At 38.9% G+C, this 6,163-nt stretch overlaps 1 non-coding gene across 1 annotated transcript; it reads left to right on the top strand.

The window, feature by feature from the left end:
* The first annotated feature begins 3,822 nt into the window (after positions 1–3,822).
* LOC127743464 (small nucleolar RNA R71) lies at positions 3,823–3,930 on the top strand. The gene has a single exon (XR_008004856.1). It is a non-coding gene; the product is annotated as a small nucleolar RNA R71 (small nucleolar RNA).
* Positions 3,931–6,163: the final 2,233 nt, after the last annotated feature.

Below are 6,163 nucleotides of genomic sequence, written 5' to 3'. Positions count from 1 at the left end.
TTGCCTTGTTTACTAGGAAAATGCATGAAACTACCCTAAAACAATAAGGAAAAGGTCAGTGAAACTGGCCTAGATGCCCTGGCATCACAACACCAAACTTAAAGCTTTCTTGTCCCTAAGCAAGTACTGAAGCATAAGAAAAATGAAATGAAAGAACAAGAAGATAAGATGGAAATAGCATTCATGGTTCATGGAGTTTCATACATAGCAACTTAGGTTCTTTCCTTTTAGGTTTCAAGCCTTTATCAAATCCCTAGTCACTCTCATGATTGCATCCCTTGAGGCTTCTTTCTTATTGATCCTTCTTTTTTTTCTTTTCAAAGTTTATTTTTCTTTTTGCTAGGTGCTTTGTAAGAGGGCGACTTTTTATGATAAGCTTTCAGCCAACACTCCCAAACCAGTTGGTTTTAAGGTGCTAGGTGTTAAGACACCCCTAAGGACTTACTCCCTCAAGTCTCTTTTCCTCATACATACACACCACAGGCACATGGTTTGTTATTCTTTCTTTCTTAAGACCTTGGTGTCCAGCACCTCTTTGGGTTACTAAGTGCTCTGTAACAAGGGTTACTCTTGATAGTAGACTTTAAGCTGATAATCCCGGATTAGTTAATCCAAGTTACCAAGTGATAAGGCACCCCTAAAAGCTTATTCATCCAAGTATATCCCTTGTACATAAACACCACAAACACATGCCTTAGTTTCAAAACCCTTGGTGCCTAGCATTGTTTCTTATTGTGTTTCCTTTCTTATTTTCACTTGCATTACTCTTTTTCTTTTCTTGTTGGGATCTTATTATTTAGCTAGCCTCAAGGAATGTGTCTCAAACTTAGGACTTAGGACGGATAGTTGCTTTCTTTCCTTTCTTGGTGAACCAACTTAGCTTACTAATCATCCTACCACAAACATTCAGAATGCACTTTACAAAATAACTCCACTATCATTCTTTTCATAACATTTTCTTTTTGATTAACTTAAAGAGACAAGCATACATGTAAGAAAGGTGCAAGTGAACATTCAAGACATTAGGCTCAATAACATAGACTTAAGCAAGGAGAATTGAAGACAGAATTGAAAAGGTTCCAACTAACGAGCAACTATTAATCAAAGGTGCATTTGAACTTCCAATTTTAACATTCTCAGCATATGGAATTAAGTAACAATACAACCTTCGGGTGATGGTTTCTAGTTGTCCTCCTCTTTGTCATCATCCATAGTCTTTGCTACTTTACCTCCTTGGATGAAGGTGCACCATTTCCTCATAAGGTTCCTACAAAGTTATTGGAAGTTGCTTGTTCCCGAAACACTTGAGAAATAGTTAGCTTGCATGTATGCTTGTGAACTTCTGAACTGAATTTGGTGTGTGAACACCAAACTTAGTTCCTTGCCCAGTACAAAAGTTTACATACATGCAGAGAACCTTATATCATGTTGTTAACAAAACGATTCCTAACTGGAAACTAAACTACAGGTAAGTGGTTCCCTTGATTGGTTGGAGCTAGCAATGTGTTTTGGGGGTGTAGTGTGATTCTAACTAATATCTTTGGTGGGACACCAAACTTAGAATTACACTTTCACTCTTGGATTGTTTTGGTGTGGAACACCAAACTTAGCTCCTCACAATACAGGGGAAACAACTTGTGATCTTTATTGAAGTGAAGATGAAAAGGAAACTACCTCAGGTTGGGTTGCCTCCCAACAGAGCGCTCTTTTAGCATCGCTAGCTTGACGTTGGTTCTTTGTCAAGGTGGTTGATAGTGCTTGAAGTCCTCTCCTCTTGTAATGAATCTATATCCGTTAGCTTTGTTGACGAGCTCCAAGTGCTCTAAGGATAAGATTTTATTGATAGTATACACAAGAGGTAGCTGAGATGGAATAGTGGGTAGGTGAGGTGGTATAGATGGAAATATGTAGAAATAACTTCATCACCTGGTGAGAAATTGTCTGTAGGAATTTTCTTATTTCTCCATCCCCTTGGAACTCTTTTCCTTGTTTCCATTGATGTTTTCTTGTTTTCTATGGATTCTTGCTCTAGGAGATTCTTGTTATTGATCTTGCATGAATCTGGTGGTTCTAGTTCCTCTTGGATCACCTTTGAACATGGTTCTTCCTGACTATGCTCCTCAACCAATGGGGCTTCCAATTGTGTTGTTTGTGCTTCCTCGTTTGGCTCTTCTATCATCTTATTGTCTTTGTGATCTGCTCCTTGTGAGAGGTTGTAAACATTGAAAGTGAGCTGCTCATCATGTATTCTCAACACTAACTCTCCTCGTTCTACATCTATGAGTGCTCTAGCTGTGGCTAGAAATGGTCTTCCCAGAATGATGGGGTAGATAGGATTCTCATCCATTTCCAGAACGATAAAATCTGTGGGAAGATAGTAGCTCCCAACCTTTACTAGCACATTTTCAACTACTCTTACTGCTTGTTTTTGGGTTTTGTCAGCCAATCTGATAATTACATTAGTAGGAGTTAGTTCATTGATTTAGAGCTTCTTCATGAGAGAGAGAGGCATTAAGTTGATGCTTGCTCCTAAGTCACAAAGCCCTTTGTCAATCATTGTTTCTCCTATGGCACAAGGAATGTGGAAGCTTCCTGGATCCTCCTTCTTTGTGGGTGGTCCTGGTTAAATGAGAGCACTATAATCTCTGTTCATCTTGATTGTTTGTCCACCCTTCAATGGACTTTTTCTGGCTAGTAGCTCCTTTATATACTTAATGTAGAAGGGCATCTGTTGGAGGGCTTTAATGAATGGTATATTTACATCTAAAGATGCAAACATAACAAGAAATCTTGAGTACATTCTCCCTGCTACACCACTTTTAAGCCTGTGGGGAAAAGGTGCATATGGGTTCAATACGTCCTTCTTCTTTAGCTCTTCCTTGGATGTGAGTGGAGTTGCATAGCTTCCTTCCTATTGAATTTCCCTTTGGTTATTTTGGAGGTGTTCTACTCCATTCATACTCCCGTCATCACTTGTGGTTATCATTTTGCATTCTTCCCATCTCACTTTCTTTGGTTCTCCTCTTGGATTCTTTTCTGTATCACTGGGGAATCCATCAGTGGGTTTGGGAATTTGTTGAGATAGATAACCTACTTGGGATTCCAATCTCTTGATGTTTTCTCTTTGGTCCTTGATGTTGGCTCGCACTTTTCCTTAAACACTTTGTTGTCTTGGACTTCTCTGCATATATTTTCAAGTAGAGCCTCAATATTTGAAAGCCTATCATCTGTGAATGATGGTGGGTTGAGATTAGGTGGTTGAGAAGGTTGGTTAGATGGATGTTGGTAATATCTCTGTGAAGTGTTTTGATGAGTGGCATTGTTGTTGGAGTTGAAGTTGGAACATCTCCGATCTTGTCCTTGGTCTTATTGGTTTTCCCATCCAAAGTTGGGGTGATTTCTCCATCCAGAGTTGCAGGTTTTAGAGTATGGATCATGGACTTGTCTAAGTGAATTTTCCATATAGTTGGCTTGCTCCCAGTCACCTTCTTCTTCTATATTTACTCCTTCATGAGTTGGTGATGAGGTGATAGCTGCTGCAACTTGGTTCTCTTCCACCTTCTTGGTAAGATCTGCTAGCTGCTTGGTGATCATCTTGTTTTGGGCTAACAGTGCATCCATGTGGTTCAGCTCTATTACTCCTCTAGTGTTACTTCTTTCAGAGGCATAGAAGTAGTCATTCTCAGCAACTGTTTCAATGACATCTATGGCTTCTTCAACGATTTTCTTCTTGTTTAAAGATACTCCTGATGAATGATCCACAGCCTTCTTTGACTCATAGGAAAGACCTTCATAGAAGATGTGAAGTTTGACCCACTCATTAAACATCTCTGGTGGGCATCTCCTTGTCAAGTCTTTGAATCTCTCCCATGCTTCATAAAGTGTGTCACCATCTTGTTGCCTGAAAGTCTACACCTCAGTTCTTAGCCTATTAATCCTTTGAGGAGGATAAAATCTTGCTAAAAACTTGTTCACTACCTCCTCCCAATTTGTCAGGCTTTCTTTTGGGAAGGATTCCAGCCACTTTGTTGCCTTGTCCCTGAGTGAAAAGGAGAACAAGAGCAACCTATAGACATCGGGGTGGACTCCATTGGACTTCACCGTGTCACAAATCCTCAAGAAGGTGGTCAAGTGTTGGTTAGGGTCTTCTTGAGCACCTCTTCCAAATGAGCAATTATTTTGCACCAAAGTGATGAGCTGAGGTTTTAGCTCGAAATTGTTGGCATGTATGGTGGGTTTCTGAATGCTGCTTCCACAGTTTCCTGGATTAGGATTGATATAGGATCCTAAGACCCTCCTTTCATGCCCAGCCCAGTTTGCATGGCCTTCTCTGGCATGATTATGAGCTTCCTCTTCATGATTGTTCTCCAAATTCTCTTCCATGTTGGATTCAAAGTACTCTTCCTCTTCCTCAGTGCCAATAATTCTTTTTCCTCTTGCCTCCCTTTTTTGTCTCCAAAGGGTTCTCTCAAGTTCTGAATCAAAGGATGTTGAGATTCCTTCTCTTCTCCGTGTCATACAACAAACAGAATGCACAACATGAGATATAGTGAAGACTATTTTTGTTAGAATGATTGTTAGTATGAGTGATGCAATTTATCAAACAGTTAGTGGGTTAGTGAGCTGAATTATGATAAACTAAGAAAAAGAGACCAGAAAATAGAGAGGGTAAAGGGGACGAGGAAGAAATTAAAAATAAACTAAGGTAAATTACTGAATACAGAAAGGAATAACGAAAAATAATAAAAAAAATGCTTAATCTAGTGATCTTCTAGCTTAATCATTGTTGATTCAAAATCAATCCCCGGCAACGGCGCCATAAACTTGATGCATGGAAACTTGTCTCTCAACAAATTTTCCTTCGGCAAGTATACCGAATTATCATCAAGTAAAACTTCCTATAGAGTGAGGTCGAATCCCACAAGGATTGATTGGTCAAGCAACTTTAGTTAGAAGAATATGCTAGTTGAGCTAAACAGAATTGAGATTGAGATGCAGAAATTTAAATGACTTGAAATTAAATAGCAGAAATTAAAGTGCAAAATCTTAAATGGGGAATTAGGATAATGCTCATAAAAGTAAATGGCAAAAATTAAAGAGAATGGGTAAGATCAGAAATGGGGATATCATTGGGTTTAGGAGATGTTGCAATTCTCTGGATCAAATTCATTCTCATCTCTTCCTCAATCAATGTATTCATTGATCTCCTTGGCAATCTTAAGTGATTGGATTCCAATTCCTTGGTAATCCAATCTCTCAAATCTTGATCAATAGCCAATTCCTTGGTCAATTGCTCATGAGAAGATATGAAGTATGGTCACTGATTATACCACATACATTTCCCAAATCAAGTATTGGTAGGATTATAGTCACATATCCATCCAAACCCAAATTGGTCCAGCATGAGAAAGCATTTCTAGCATGATCTCTTCATTCCTCTTCCAAGGTTCCGAAGAGATCCAATTATGGAGAGTTTCTTTTCCAAGACAACTAACTAGTTGAATTAAGATTGAAAGCTTTCTAGTAAAATCAAGAGAAAAGATAGAAGAAGAAGAATGAAAACTAATATTGATCCATCAAATTACAGCAAAGCTCCCTAACCCAATGAAAGGGGTTTAGTTGTTCATAGTTCTAGGAATCAAAATTGGCAGAAAAGAAGAATCAATGCTAGAAGTACAGAAAAGTAAAATTGCACAGAGTAGTTCCCAAAAGTCAAAAAGCTTCTATTTAGTTCAAAATTACTCCTATATATACTACTCTTCATGATCTTCTAGTGAGTTTTTCAAGTCTTGGATGTGGGCTTTGGACCTTAAGTTGAAGCAATTCTCATCTTTAGTGGGCCTAGCTTGCAGAGAAATATGAATTAGGCTTGGACATTTAGTGAGATTAACGTGGAATACATTTCTGGGTGCGAGAACGTTAATGGCATTCACCTTTTCCACTAACGTTCCACCCTTATATGCCCACGTTATTCTCAATGTTAGAAGTCTTAACGTGACTTCTAACGTTCCTTCTCAATTCTTGGCCAACGTTAATGGGACTCACTTTTCCCATTAACGTTGGCTTGTGCCCCTTTTCGCAAACGTTAATGTGAATCACTTTTCCCATTAACGTTACTTGCCTCGTGCCCCTTACGTTAGGTCTCACGTTAGCTTAGCTAACG

The sequence above is a fragment of the Arachis duranensis genome, chromosome 10, assembly GCF_000817695.3.
Source record: "Arachis duranensis cultivar V14167 chromosome 10, aradu.V14167.gnm2.J7QH, whole genome shotgun sequence".
Lineage (NCBI taxonomy): Eukaryota > Viridiplantae > Streptophyta > Magnoliopsida > Fabales > Fabaceae > Arachis > Arachis duranensis.
This window is presented reverse-complemented; position numbering and strand designations above follow the sequence as displayed.